This window comes from Narcine bancroftii, chromosome 14, assembly GCF_036971445.1.
Source record: "Narcine bancroftii isolate sNarBan1 chromosome 14, sNarBan1.hap1, whole genome shotgun sequence".
In the NCBI taxonomy this organism is placed as follows: Eukaryota; Metazoa; Chordata; class Chondrichthyes; order Torpediniformes; family Narcinidae; genus Narcine; species Narcine bancroftii.
Window position 1 is genome coordinate 13,031,645 of NC_091482.1, and position 15,931 is coordinate 13,047,575.

General features: G+C 38.4%; 1 protein-coding gene across 11 annotated transcripts in view; it reads right to left on the minus strand.

The window, feature by feature from the left end:
- git1 (G protein-coupled receptor kinase interacting ArfGAP 1) overlaps positions 1 to 15,931 on the minus strand; it is a 168,689-nt gene that overhangs the window by 113,080 nt on the left and 39,678 nt on the right. The window lies entirely within an intron of this gene.

Consider the following 15,931-nt stretch of genomic DNA (forward strand, 5'->3'; position numbering starts at 1 on the left):
AATTTATAAAAGAGTGGATGAGGGCATTTGATGTAGTCTTCATGAACTTCAAGCCTTTTGGCAAGGTTAAAAAAACCAGGGTGTCCAAGGAAAAAGGCAAACTGAATCCAAAATTCATTCCGTGGCAGGAAGCATACTGGAGCTTAATATTTAATCACTTGTGTTTTTTGCGTCATATATTGATGGCTTTGAATATAGAGCTATAAATTTTAGCCATACAGCACGATAACAGGCTCTTCCAGCCCACGACCACCTGCAACCCAGTTACACCCAACTGACCTACAACCTCTGTACATTTTGAAGGTATGAAGGAAATTTGCTGATACAAAATTTGGCTTTGGATTTGACAGGGAAAAGGAAAAATTTAGCCTACAGGAAGATATAGACACGGGTCAGTAGATCAGAAAACTGGGATAAGATATTTAATATGGACAATTGTACATGAATTTGCCTTGTCCATAATAAAGACTATTTGGAGTGGTGCAGAGAAAAAAAGGAATCTAGGAGATGTGCATTCACAGATCTTTAAAAGGTTGCACACACACATAAGGAGGTCATCAAAAAGTCCCAATTTGGAGTAGAAGAGCAGGGATATTATTGACAGAAGTTTATGCAACAAGTTAAACCATAGTTTAACTACACACTTTACGTGAAATACCCTGTATGTGCTTGTAATGGAGAAGGTGCGGAGAAGTCATCCAAGATGTTGCCAGAAACAGAAAGGTGTAGCTACCAGACGGGACAAACTACAATTGCTTTTTTTTCAAACTGAAGGGAGACTTAAGTGAGGTGTGTGAAATTATGAGAGAACCTAAATTGGAATGATCCATTTCCCTGAGCCAACATATCAAAAACTAGGAAACACAAATTTAAAGTAAATGGTAGATAAAACCAACAAGCAATAAAGAAAAAAAAAAGGTTTTCAGCCAGAGCATTTGGGATCTGGAACATAGCGAGATGGAAACCTTCATCACATCCAAAAAAACTTGAATGTGTACTTGAGGAGCTACGTATGACCAACTGGAAGAGAAGATTTGACTGAGCATCTCTTTTAGTCCAAAAAGCCAATGGCTGAATGGTCTTCTCGATCTCATGATTTTTTCCTCTGTTTCTACTTTGTTAAAAATTGTTATCATTCTATATATTCTTAATGACAAACCCTTGCACCAAATCTGAAACCTATTCTGAAGTCCACAATGTCCAAATTAAACTTTCTAGGTTAATAAGGAATGAAGTACTTAAAAAAAAAAATCAAGGTTAGTATTGTAGTGATAGGTCACGATTGAACTTGGCATTGTCATGTACAAATAATGCATATTCCATCCAAGGACAATCTTCACCCACTGGAAGACTCAATTCTGGAATAGCATGGGCCTGCCACACAATACCTAGAAAGAAGGGAACAGGGTGGAAAAACATTGAAATCTGACTAGTTAGCCTGAATTAGGATACAAACTAGACTTTATTATCTATGCATGTCAATAGATTAGAACTTTCATCAATTGACTAACAAAGCTTACCAAAAATGATTGACTGCAATTTCTTCCCTTGAGTGAAATTAAGCTTTTTCAAGAGGCTAGCCCAAGAGATATGCATCAAGTACTCAATACAAAATCTCATACTTGTATACCACATTCATGTCATCTGGTTTTCAGTTTCAGTGAAAGCTATGGTTCTCAGATGCAACTTCAATACTGAAATGAACCGTATTTCAAGTGTTTGCCACATGGGGGCTTCATGTGTTGAAGAAATTCAGTTGAGGTCAAATTGCTGGAAGCTCAGGCATTTAATCCAATTTATATAGTTGTAAAATGCATGTCCAGTTGTTTTTAAAACTTAGCACTTCAGTAACTGATAATTCAATCCATATAAATGCCGTGTTTGAAACAATTTACACGGAGAGCAATGTAGTCCATGCTTATACGTGCTCCTTCATTATGGGACATCAAAAATAGATCTTACAGATACAAGCCTAGATGAGAAACAATCTTTCGAATCTAATAACTTTAAGATAATCATAGTTCTTCTTCTTTGGCTTGGCTTCGCGGACGAAGATTTATGGAGGGGGTAAAAAAGTCCACGTCAGCTGCAGGCTCGTTTGTGGCTGACCAGTCCGATGCGGGACAGGCAGACACGATTGCAGCGGTTGCAAGGGAAAATTGGTTGGTTGGGGTTGGGTGTTGGGTTTTTCCTCCTTTGCCTTTTCTCAGTGAGGTGGGCTCTGCGGTCTTCTTCAAAGGAGGCTGCTGCCCGCCAAACTGTGAGGCACCAAGATGCACGGTTTGAGGCGTTATCAGCCCACTGGCGGTGGTCAATGTGGCAGGCACCAAGAGATTTCTTTAGGCAGTCCTTGTACCTTTTCTTTGGTGCACCTCTGTCACGGTGGCCAGTGGAGAGCTCGCCATATAATACGATCTTGGGAAGGCGATGGTCCTCCATTCTGGAGACGTGACCCATCCAGCGCAGCTGGATCTTCAGCAGCGTGGACTCGATGCTGTCGACCTCTGCCATCTCGAGTACCTCGACGTTAGGGGTGTGAGCGCTCCAATGGATGTTGAGGATGGAGCGGAGACAACGCTGGTGGAAGCGTTCTAGGAGCCGTAGGTGGTGCCGGTAGAGGACCCATGATTCGGAGCCGAACAGGAGTGTGGGTATGACAACGGCTCTGTATACGCTTATCTTTGTGAGGTTTTTCAGTTGGTTGTTTTTCCAGACTCTTTTGTGTAGTCTTCCAAAGGCGCTATTTGCCTTGGCGAGTCTGTTGTCTATCTCATTGTCGATCCTTGCATCTGATGAAATGGTGCAGCCGAGATAGGTAAACTGGTTGACCGTTTTGAGTTTTGTGTGCCCGATGGAGATGTGGGGGGGCTGGTAGTCATGGTGGGGAGCTGGCTGATGGAGGACCTCAGTTTTCTTCAGGCTGACTTCCAGGCCAAACATTTTGGCAGTTTCCGCAAAGCAGGACGTCAAGCGCTGAAGAGCTGGCTCTGAATGGGCAACTAAAGCGGCATCATCTGCAAAGAGTAGTTCACGGACAAGTTTCTCTTGTGTCTTGGTGTGAGCTTGCAGGCGCCTCAGATATTCTAGTATGTTGGTATGAACCAACATACCTGGGTTTAATTCACTTTGAAGTTGAACAGAAATGGACCCTGCAGCAAATAAACCTATTCAATCACTTTTTTTGGATAGTAGAAGATTTAAATACAATGTCAGACTTGGGCTCTCTCAATTGGCCCTTTCACCAAGCTCTGAATACCTCTTTGCTGGAGTCAGGCCATGTCTACCATTTAAAGAGCCAGAAATTCTCAGGAGATCCTGGCCAACAATTTCTCAAATAAAACCCAAATTAAGGTGGGTATCTGTGTTTGTAGGATCTTATGGTGTACAAAATAGCTGCCATCTGTGCCCATGTTTTACCACAACTCACTTTGAGATACTTCAAGGTAATAAAATCTCAAATTATTAATCAAAGCCAACCATTTGAAAAAAAAATACACATTAAAGAATGGGAGAAGTGCAAATAGTAAGCAGAATTCTAGAAACCAGTAGAACTCATCCATGAATAACAAATACCAACAATAATTAAACTAAGCAAATGCCGTTAATAAAGCAGAATTAGGAAAAATGCCTTTTTTGCTGATACTTACCATGAGACCAATTCCAGATAAATACTGCAATGATTAAGACACTCCCTGACAGAAAAAACCTCAAGAGAAATGTACATGAAAATAGCCTACAAATCATCTCATCTGAATCTGGGTCAGTGGTTTTCTGTTCAAACCGATCTTGAAGTAACAGAAAATAACTGAAAGTATTGGTGAAATGTACTCCATCATTATAAACAGTTGTCCTTTTATTATGAACAGAAAAACTGAATCCAAGATTATGCCAAAAGGCACCCCCAGCAGGGTCTGCCCTGATTTAAACTGGTCCGATTTTGCTTTAACTGTACTATCCTGCCTGTTTCACAATCAACAGCTTCCTTGTGGTTTAGTTTTCACAGCTCTGATTAGAGAGGATCGATAACTCCAAGGACTAAAATGGATGGTTTGTATTCCAAAAGAATGCACTCCTCGCTCGAGGTTTCTTCATTAAAACAAACATTCACTGTCAAATCCCTTCATAACCTTGAGCTGCAATATGACCATCTTTTATTCTTCTAACCCCCCCAATGGATAAAATTTCCTCTGAAAAACTTCCCAGGAAACAACCCTGTGAATCTTCTCTACACAGCATCCAATGCAAGCAAATTCCTTATTAAATGGAGACGAAAACAATGTTACATATACTCCAGATTTGAATGTCAATCTGTGCCCATGTTAGAAAGGCATTGTAGAAAGGCATCTAAGTTTATACACCATCCTCTTTGTATTAAAAGTCCAAATATTGTGTGCTAAACAAACAATAATTCTTACTCTCAAACCTCCCAAAACTGATGTAATATTTCTTTCTCAAGCTGTGGATGCAAACCAATATTTCAGCTCTGACGAAGCATTAAAAAGGCTGAATTTGGCAAGGTCACCTCTTCCCTTAACAAAAAGCACAGGTCTTCAAAAGTTTGAAATAAATACTTTACTGTTACTGCACAATGCAGAGAAGAAAAAAATCAACCAGAAAGTGAATTATCCATTCAAGTACAAGGATAATCTATTAATAACAAAGTTTTCAATAATATTTGAATTGCCTGACCTTACCCAAGCAATTGGCTTTTCTTAAAAATAATGTAAATTGTAGAGCATGAGCCCATAAAGAAAAAATGAACATTTATAGGAAAGATATCAATAAGATAGAAAGAGGGCAGAAAAGTTACTTGCAATTCAGGAACTGAGTTTCAAGTAAAGTTAAACATGTTAGGATTTTAATTCCCTGCAGCATAGAATGAGGAGGGGGGTTTGATAGAAGCATTTAAAATTATGAAGGGATAGAAAGAGTAAGTGTAGATAGGCTTTTTCCACTGAGAATAGGCGAGATACGAACCAGAGGACATGGGTTAAGGGGAAAAGTTTATGGGGAACACGAGGGGGAATTTCTTCACACTAAGAGTGGTGGGAGTGTGGAACAAGATTCTAGCTAAAGTGGTGAATGCAGGTTCAACTTTACATTTAAGGACAGGTACATGGTTGGGAGAGGTATGGGTGCAGACTGGGTTCAGGTCAGTGGGACCAGGCAAAAAAAAATGGCTCAGCACAGACTAGAAGGCTGAATGGGCCTGTCTCTGTACTGTAATGTTCTATGAATATCTGGCCTGATGGGGTGTTTTTGGTCGAGAGGAAAAGTTTTACTGTGACTTTTCCCCCCATTTGAAAAGTCCAATGAAGTCTTTACACCTACTTTAGCATGCAAGTCTTGTTTAAAAGCATCTGCGAAACTACAGCATTTTCTCATTGCTGAATTTTTGACTTCATGTCTGCAGGCTCGATTACACAATTTTCTGCATCAGTGACTTGAGTATTACTGCATGATCCAGGGCATTGCATGCAGGCCAGTTTAATGGCACCATTTGCAACATATGTGGATACCCAAAGGAATACCTTCTGTAAGAAGTTACAAAGATAAAGAGATCAGCAGAATTTGTAGATAACTAATATAAGCTATCAAAAATTTATTTTGGTTTTTTTTGTACTGAAAGATGCAACGTCCCATGAATGTTAAGTTTAAAAATGCTTCCCTCAATTAACATTGTTGAAAAGCTTAGAAACGAGGTTGTTTCCCAAAATTCTGCAAAAAAGTGAACGCTTCACCTACTTCTTCATCATAACAGATAAAAGCATAAACTTAAATTCACGCAAGGCTGTGATAATCCTATCCCATCAATGGTGCCCAAGCTCCAAATTTAGATGAGCATTGCCAATTGTAAATTTGCTTTCCCACACTTTTAAATTACACTTGACACAAAATTTGCATGCAGATTGAAAAACAGATGGAAATATATTTCTCATTGAACTTTCAGCAGCTGTCAAATAAACTTTCATCCCATCTGCCTGAATGAAATTTGAACCCAGGCCCCAGATGTGAACATTGCTGCCATATACTGAAGAGAATTCATCTGATTGGTAAGACTTTACAAAGACTCTTCTCACTGACGTACTCACTATCCTAAACATTTATTTTTGAAGATTAAGCATTTCAGGAGGTTTTTTTTTGTTTTCACCTCCAGTGTTTGCTTTGACAGAAAGAGTTTACTCCTCTCAAAATTCAGGGCCATTACAGTATTTGAATTACCAACTGAATAATGTTCCTCTATCATACTAGTGACAATAAGGGCCCTTAAAAATAAAGGTACTTTTCTCATGAACTCCCTACCCAATGGCACTGTTGTATTAACTTCACCTGATACTTACATTTTTTGAACAATAATGTTCCTCTATTACACTAGTGACAATAAGGGCCCTTAAAAATAAAGGTACTTTTCTCATGAAGCCGATCTTAATTCTAATTATGTTGTCACAATGTTGGGCAACATGGCAGTAATAATGCAGAGCAGGCAAGGATATTCCTGGAAAAATAACTATCCATTTTGCGAACAAAAATATTTTCCAACTTTGAGCATCATAAATTTTATGTAATCCATTTAAGGAAATCACTATTTAAAAAAAAACTATTTTGAATAATTCCAATATTGTGAAATGCATCTTATCTGGAAATTACATGCAAGACATAATGGAACAGAATTATGCTGTTCAACTCAGCCAGTTACTGCTGGTTGGGAATTATGTCCATGTACCTCCCACATCTCCATGAAACCATCATTTCTTAGTTCTGCCCTCAGATGCTCAAGAGCTTCAAAAATAGACTTTACTCACAATAAATTAAAAAGAAAACTGTTCAAAGTCTTTTCATACATAGCATCAATCACATCTACATATTCCCATAAATGTAAATTGTTACAATGGTTCTCTGAATACACCATTACCACCCCATGGCACCTTGCTTCTCCCCCCATCCCCCCCACCTCTGTTGTTTGAGGGACTTTCCCTTGATCTCAGCTGCTCAATGCCCAGTAATGGGAGGATTGTGGTCCTTCCCCACAGCGCCCTAGCATTGGCCGTACCAAGCCTCTGTGCATCCCTTAGCACGATTGCCTGCAGCCTGGAATGTGCCAGTCGGCAGCATTCCCTCACCGACATTTCCATATGCTGAAAGACCAACAGGTTTCAGACAGACAAAAGAGCATCTTTCACTGAGTTGGTCTTCCAGCAGTTCTGGATATCTGCCTCTGTGTGTGCCCATGGCAACAGCCCATAGATTAGAGAGTCCTCTGTCACATTATTGTTGCATCCTTCTCCACACTCTTAGTGAATTTGCATCCAGCAAAGAATTGGCAACCGTCTCCACTCCACCACAGTCATCTTGGGGACAACATGCATGGTGGGTGATTTCTGGTTGCACAGGAAGGATCTGATTGGGTGGGCTCCTCTCGTGGATTAACCCGGACCCTCCATTCAAGAAAAAGAAACTTTTTTTTTTAAGCTTTAAAGCTTATCATCCTCCCCTGAATGGTTAAAAATTATATACCAGTGTTGTTTCTTTCAGATACATTCTTAAATGTTAAATTGAAAGTTGAGGCTTCTATCCCAATGAACTAAGACAATAGCATAATATCAATAGCATAATAGGGGTGGCATAGTTAACGTGGCAGTTAGTGCAACACTGTTACAGCGCCATCAACCAGGGTTCTAATCTGGCGCTGTCTGCAAGGAGTTTGTACTTCTCTCCGTGTCTCTGTTATTTCCTCCGCGTGCTTCCATTTCCTCCCATTCAAAACGTACGGGGTTTGTGGGATAATTGGGTGAAATTGGGCATCTTGGGCTTGTGAGTCGAAAGGCCCTATTACTGTGCTGTTTGTCTAAATTAAATGAAATCAGAATCATCTAAATAAACAAATACTTTATGACATCCTTTAGTCAGAAAGAAAAGGTTGATAATATTCATAAATTTTCATCCATAATTTTAAGTCATTACCTTGGAGAACAGAGTTGATAATTATACCTTACATTTATGTAAAGATAATATAATGAGCATGGCCAGTGCGTACTACCTAGATACAAGGAGGATGTTTCCCCTAATTGAGGAACCTAGCACCAGGATTATGCCCCAAGAATAAGGAATATGTCATTCAGAGAGCAGAGAACCAATGGAATTTCTCCCCAAATTAACTGTGGAAGATTAATCCTGTTAGAAAGGATTTCTCGGCTTTAAGGGAATCAAGGAACATTGTGGAAAATGGAACTGAAATGGAAGATCATCCTATGATCTCAATGAATGATAGAGTAGGTTCAAGGGAGCCATATCATTTAATCATGTTCCCATTTTTTAATGCTCTTATCTAATCCCTGTAGTACTCCATTATACTCCTCCTACTACTCGTGTGGGTCCCTAAGACAATGATCCACTTGCTGATCCGCTGCTGTGGTCACTATCCTGTAAGGTCATCTCCTAGGCTTCTCCTTCTCAACAAGGGTCTTCTCCCCATTTTTGGTACAAGCTTCTTTAACAGGCTGTTTAAAGCCTGTATGGAACTGTCAGCATTGGAAGTGAGTGGAAGAACTCTTCAGAGGTTGAACCCCTTGGACTGTGCATCAGCGGTAGCGGTGCCATTAAAGCAGCAATACCATTTTTAAAAATTATCGTCTATGTGGTAAACCACTGTATGTATATGTTTGTTTGGGCACACCAATGGCTCCGGAATGTTCCACAGCCCCCTTGCCCAGTGCAGAACAGTCAAGCAGCATGGATGTGTTTTTGTTCCAAAGCTAATAAAAGCCTATCAGTTTGTTCAACTTCAGTCTTTTGGGATGGTGTATCAATTTTATTAGCTTTAGAACAAAGGCACATCCATGCCGCTCAACTGTTCTGCACTGGGCAAGGGGGCTGCGTCAAACCATTGTATGTAGATGTTTGCCTATTTGGGTACAGTCTATTAACCAATTCTATCGTGAGGGTTAACAATAAATCTTGTGAAAATCCAAATGCATCACGTCCACAATTTCACCCCAGCTATAGTGATAGATACATTCTTGAGGAACTCTATCAAATTGGTCAAGCAATTTTCCATTTTATAAAGCCATATTGACTCTGTTCAATTATATTTTTACATGGGCCTTTATATCACATCCTTATTACAGATTCCAGTATTTTATCTTCTACTGATGTCAGGTTGATAAACAACATTTTTATTTTAGATAACAGGCCATGTTTGTTCTCAAATCTTTAGGAATTATTCCAGGGATTGAGGTCAAATTGGTTTGTCCTGCTGGTTTGTACACCATGGATCATGAGAGACTGGCTAGCAGCAATGTGCAGGAAAATTACTTTCCATTTATGCACACATTCCTGAATAGTGCCTTGGTCTAGATAGATGCAGCACAAGTAGCCATTTTCATCCCACCCCAAGTTACAGATGGAATTGAACATTGTGCAATCTTCAAACATCCTTATTTCTAAGGATGGTATTGATGGAACCTGGAGATGTCTGACCATTAGACACTTGCAAGAACTCTTACAACAATGTACAGAACAAAGCTAAGTTACCAACAAACATTTCCCTTCATGCAAGATACAAGTCCAGCTGATTTTCACGGATTTAAAATTTCACCAAGACTCCTTATTGCCATTGAAGAAAAATTGCTCTTGTCTGGAGTCATAGCTGCTCATAGCTGCAGGAGCTCTTCAGGAATGCCCTTATAAAATCTGGAGTCAGTCTTGACAAAACCCAAACTGAGTATTGGTAAACAATGCGTTGGTGACAATTTCCTTGAAGTTATTGATGGGTAGTAATGCCAGATTAGATTCATACAAGGTATCAAGAAGGTAGATACCAGTGATCCAGCCACACTGGTGCGGCTTGCTCTGAGCAGGTCACATGGACCTTTGCTTCAATAGTTTCCATCAAATTGGCTGCAATAGTGGTGACTTCAGAAAGAGACACAGCAATCCCTCAGCACATCTGGCTAAATAGGACTGCAAGTCTCTTAGCTTTGCCTCTGGCAATCATTGCCATCTTTTTTTTTGAAGACTTTATTTAAAATTTTATAACATGAATACAATAGAGAATTACATTTAAAGAAAAATTAAAATGGTATGATTACAATATTACATCAGAAAACTACACAAAATAACCCCCCCCGTTAATTGTAACACAATATTAGTAACCTAACTTAAAAGTAGTCCAGCCCTCCCCCCCAAAATAAAGAGTGAAGAGTTAATAAAATTAACATTATATATGGAAAAAAAATACCCACTTACAAAAAAATGATAAAACTTAACCTAAAAAAAATTCTAACAAAAATTTTTTTTTATCAATACTAAAATATCACACTTAAACATATATTTAAATCAAACTTAAATGCATATAATTAGCAAGCGGAGTCCACTTTAACTTATAAAAAAGACATCTTATCCTGAATTGAAAAAGATATCCTTTCCATTGTCAAACAAAATTTCATCTCCAAATACCACTTATCTAAATATATTTTTATCTTTCCAAGTAAGTGCTATACATTTCTTAGCCACGACTAAAGCTAAATAGATAAAGGAAATCTGATAATCCTCTAAACCTAAATCAATGCCACCTTTGATGGGATAGCCTTGAAGCTATTCTGGCAGTTATTTAATTGTAAACCACTAGCTCCCACACATTGTGAGAGCATGACTGGTTATATTGCACTTGGAAACAGGGCCTTCCTCCTACTTTAAATGCTTCTCAATCTTTTAGAAGTTCCTGTATCTTGGGTGTGACTGGAATGTGTCATGTTACCAAAGCAATAGAGTAAAATAGCAAAGATGGTTTAAAGTTAAATATGTAAATGAGGAAGGAATAGGTTGATAGGCTGTTATGACTAGTACTTGTCCATAAGAATTACAACAGAGATACAGGTTAGAAATACTTAGCAATCAATGTCTGAAGTACCTGGAATTATTTTTTTCCTATGCTAAAGAAGTTGCTCACAAAAATACATCATCTTTGTGACCGTAATAATTTTTTTCACAAAAACTCATACTAATGGCATTTCATGCATGGATTTCCGCTTATCTGCAAGATTAAAAGTGCTACACTAATGAGTTTGTTGTATAATATAATGGATTACAATCAGCAATCAAGGAACTCAGGAAATTTCTGAATATTAAGCAAAAGAAGAATGGAGTTTTCTGTATATTATCTAGTTTAAGTATTTCCATCATAATTTTTACATGCTGCATATACATATTGGCCAATGACTTGCATAAAGTGAGGATATTTTAAAATAAAGACAACTATTCTTCTTCTTCTTTGGCTTGGCTTCGCGGACGAAGATTTATGGAGGGGTAACGTCCACGTCAGCTGCAGGCTCGTTTGTGGCTGACAAGTCCGATGCGGGACAGGCAGACACAGTTGCAAGGGAAAATTGGTTGGTTGGGGTTGGGTGTTGAGTTTTTCCTCCTTTGTCTTTTGTCAGTGAGGTGGGCTCTGCGGTCTTCTACAAAGGAGGTTGCTGCCCGCCGAACTGTGAGACGCTAAGATGCACGGTTTGAGGCGATATCAGCCCACTGGTGGTGGTCAATGTGGCAGGCACCAAGAAATTTCTTTAAAGACAACTATTAAACTACAATTTAACCTTTACATTTGGCAATTTCACTAATATTATGATTTTTTAAGCATTCCAAAGGTTTGAACTTTAAATATTAACCCCAAACAAATTCAGCCATATTTTCAAAAGAGAGAAAAGAGGAAACTATAGACTAATTAGGCATATTTGCATATAGTTTTACACATCATTCTAAAGAATCGCAAAAGAGCCCTAAATATTGATCATAGTGTTACACTGGCAGGATTAAATATAGATGAAGCTGTAAATTTAGCTTTATTCTAAACAGTACAGAAATTAATTTGAATGCAAATTTATCTATTTCATTATGCTAAGAAGCAACAATCTTCTAGGTCGGTGGTTCTCAACCTTTTTCTTTCCACTCACACACCACAAAGTATTCCCTATGCCATAGGTGCTCTGTGATTAGTAAGGGATTGCTTAAGGTGGGATGTGGATGGAAAGAAAAAAATCTGAAAACCAGTTTTAATCCTCCCTAATTGACTCGTCATGTGCATGGTTTCATCACTCCAAAGGAAATGGGCCAATGACAATTTTTCTCAAGCAAAATATTTCAGTAACAATTGGGTCTAGAGCAAAGGTTCTCAACCTTCTCCCCCACTCACATCCCACCTTAAGCAGTCCCTTACATAGAGCACCGATGGCACAGGGATTACTTAAAGTGGGATGTGAGGGGAAAGAAAAAGGTTGAGAACCACTGTTCTAGGTAGAGGCTCCAATATATCAAATTTGCAGTTCAATAAAGAATAAATAATTTTTTTTTTTTTAAATCACTAAAGTTCCACAGAAACATGCAACTCCAACCTTTATATTTTCATCCCAATTGTTTCCTTTTCCTGAAGGCGAGAACAAGTGACAAAGTTCCCAAAGAATCAATTCTTCAAGTTCACTGTTTATATAAGCTTTCTTCATGAACAAGTTCAGACAAAATCACCAATATCATCCTCATGCACTTTCAAGAAGTGCATGGAGGACAAGCAAGAACAGAAAATGCACCAACCTTTAACTCCACCTGACACAGGAAAATTCAAAATCACTTAATGAACTAATGTCAGCTGAAACAAAACAACCAAATGCCAGGGTATACATCCAATAGTCATAAAAAGATGTCAAAATAAGTAAATTTAAGAATTTTTTTTGTACCAAATACATATATAGTCTGCAAACAAATAAATAATTTTGTATATTCTAAAGATACATATATATGACCCATATTGTGCAGTAGGACAGATCAGTACAAGACCTCCATTTGGTAAATATTAAGTGTACAGGTCTTCTCTAAAACCTCATTGACCAAGTTATTCATGATTGGAACTCAGGCTCTGAATGAGCTTGTTTATTGCAGCTTGATTAGTGAAGTTGAACTGACCTTGGTTCTGGAGTACAATTTACGTTGATCATCGTCATTTACGTTAGTTCCACACCAGCAAGGAACAAGGTGAAGAATTACGGCAAGAGAGACCAATCTCATGAAGCATACACCCTGACAGAGGTCCAGAATTAGACCCGAGAAATAGTGGGTCCTAAATCTTTGCAAAGACAGAAAATGATGAAATTCACCAATCACCATAGGGCAGTATGGTTAGCATAGCAGTTAGGGCAACACCTTTACAGTGCCAGCAATTGGGACTAGGGTTCGAGTCCCACGCTGTCTGCAAAAAGTTTGTACATTCTCCCTATGTCTGCGTGGGTTTTCCCCAGGGGCTCCGGTTTCCTCCCAATATTTGAAACGTACTGGGGGGTGTAGGCTAGATCGGGTGTAAAATGGGCAGCTCGGACTTGAGGGCTGTTACCTTGCTGTATGTCTAAATTCGAAACTTAAGTCAAACCCAAAAGAAAGCTTGTGATCTACTGGACAGCTATGATTTCTGTCTTGACTCTACTCTTGAAAAAATATTTGCACACAGCAGGCAGAAAACACTGGACTGACTCTACCAAATATCCAAATCCTTGGGTGGGTAAGCAAGTCAATATCAAAATTATCTTAAAGGCCAATATCCCCAGTTTTCAAGTCCTATTTGTACTGTTATCTCTACTGGGCAGGCCATGCCATTTGAAAGCTCAGCACTGCGCTCCTGAAACAGAATTTAATCTGAGCTCCATTACTTTAAGAGAAGCACTGGTTGAAGAGGGGAAAGATTCAAAGGTGTTCTCAAATATGGCCACCCAAAACCTGCTAATTAATTGGCTACTTCTTAGTGTAATGGTAAAAAGAATTAATGAGGCTAATGGGTACAAATGAGAGAGGTTAATTTGCAGAAATGAAGAGAATTAAGGGGAAAACAGGAAAAAAGTAAGGATTGTCCTTGGGGAGACAGCATGAATTTGACAGGCTAAATATTACAATACTGGGGACACAGCATTCAACAATAACTAACTGGCAGGGGTTCTTGACCCATGAGCTTTCAAAATGGAGGAATAGCACTCAGAATGGAATTGAAAACCTCAAATCCATTCATTAGGAACGAAGTCCAGGATAATGGAGGGAAAAAAAATGCACCAACTCCTAACCTTTCCACCTGCCCATCCCATTAAGGCCATTTTCCCCCTTCCCCCCTCCCCCCATGCTGAAATGGCAGAATCTACATTGCCCTCATCAGTTATACCAGAATCCCTAGAACAGATATGAAAATGTCACTGATTCTAAAGGATTGAAGATAAAGATATATTTAGCAATTTGTACAAGATTATTTACTGTAATGCAATGAAATCTTAGGATATAAATTGCTAGAGAGTTCCTCAGTAATCTCATACATCATCTATTTAATTAGGAAAATCCATGAGATCAGACTATCCTAGTAGAGAAACATTTTCTTTTAATTTTTTTGGACATGGGGTTAAAAGGAAAGTGGTTTCTTAGGATACCACTTTACAATTGGCAACAGAAGGAACTACTTTAAGGGATTTAAGAATATGTGCCACTTCTAGATTGTGCTGTATTTAGGAGTTAAAATCTAGGTCACAAGCAGTTAGTTAGCTACAAAGCTTACAATTGTTAAATTTTCTCTCATTTTCAAAAGATCCAAATAAAACTTGAGCCAAAAAACTCATTTAGACAGGATGAGTGGATTGAAAATCTGGTAGCTGCTCCCTCCCTATAATGTTATATGCACATGAACTTGTAGTTTTTTGATGTTTATAAAAGCTATAATGACAAGTTCAATGACAATCAAGAAGTGCAGATGATAGAAATCTGAAACAAAAACACGGAATGCTGGAAAATTTCAAGTCAGGCTATATCTAGGTCAAGGATCCTTTATCAGAAGAAAGCAAGCTCGTCCTAATAGTTTTCTCTTTTGCAGTTTTGACAAACCAGAACATTCAACCATGGTGTCTACAGATTTTTGTGTTTTAACTGTTTCTTTTTCCACAGATCTGCCTGATCTGCTGAGTTGTTTTAGCATTTTCTATTTTTATTTCTGGCATAATGCCTTGCATTTTTTTTAGTGTAACGAAAAGCTGCGGCCATTATTACTATGTGAAGCACTAGAAAGTGAATTAAACTTTTACAGTTACGCTGGGCAAATGGTGTTAAATATGCTATTCATAACATGTTTTCACCTCCACTGTTACCACCTCTGTATAGATTCCACACAGCTCCATAATTCACAAGATCCCAGCCAAGTGTGAAATTTCACAGATTGTTTGATGCAGCAACGCCAAATGCTAAGAATAACATGGCAGAACTGATCCTTCCATCAGTCATGAAGCTCATTAAGGAGAAGGGTTCCTCCCACCCAAACATACTGAAAATGTCTGAACAAAATCTAGAATTTCTGCTTAATTATTCTCTTAAACTTGCACACAGAACAATATGCCATTAATACTTCTCTGGGTCTTTTTAGACATACTGACAGCAAACCCTTTACTGATCAGGAAATTAACTCAGACAAAGGGTCTTCTATCAGACACATTCTTTGACATTTTTATGTAGGGAAACCATATCAGAAACCTTACTCAGTCGTACATTGCTACCAATAACAGTGGGCCTTTCAATCAAAATAACAAATTCTGAGATGTGCGGAAATTATTTCCTATTTTCAACAACCATGTAACCAACTAAGCCTAAACAAGGTACTCAAAAAATCTCCATCGTTCAATTCCAACAGAAATATTAACATCATTGCCCAATCACTCCCTTGTCAAGAAATACCCTGATACTGCAACTGTTGCAGTGAGGTATTGAATTGTTTTATAGAAGTAATTCAGGCTGTGTATTTAATTTGTACTGAAAGTATTGCTAAGTGGCTATATTAAAAATGATTAGAACTTGGCAAATGCTACATACTCTGGGCAACATCACAAAAGCATTCTCCCAAAAAAAATTGAGCCAAAATAGCATTTAC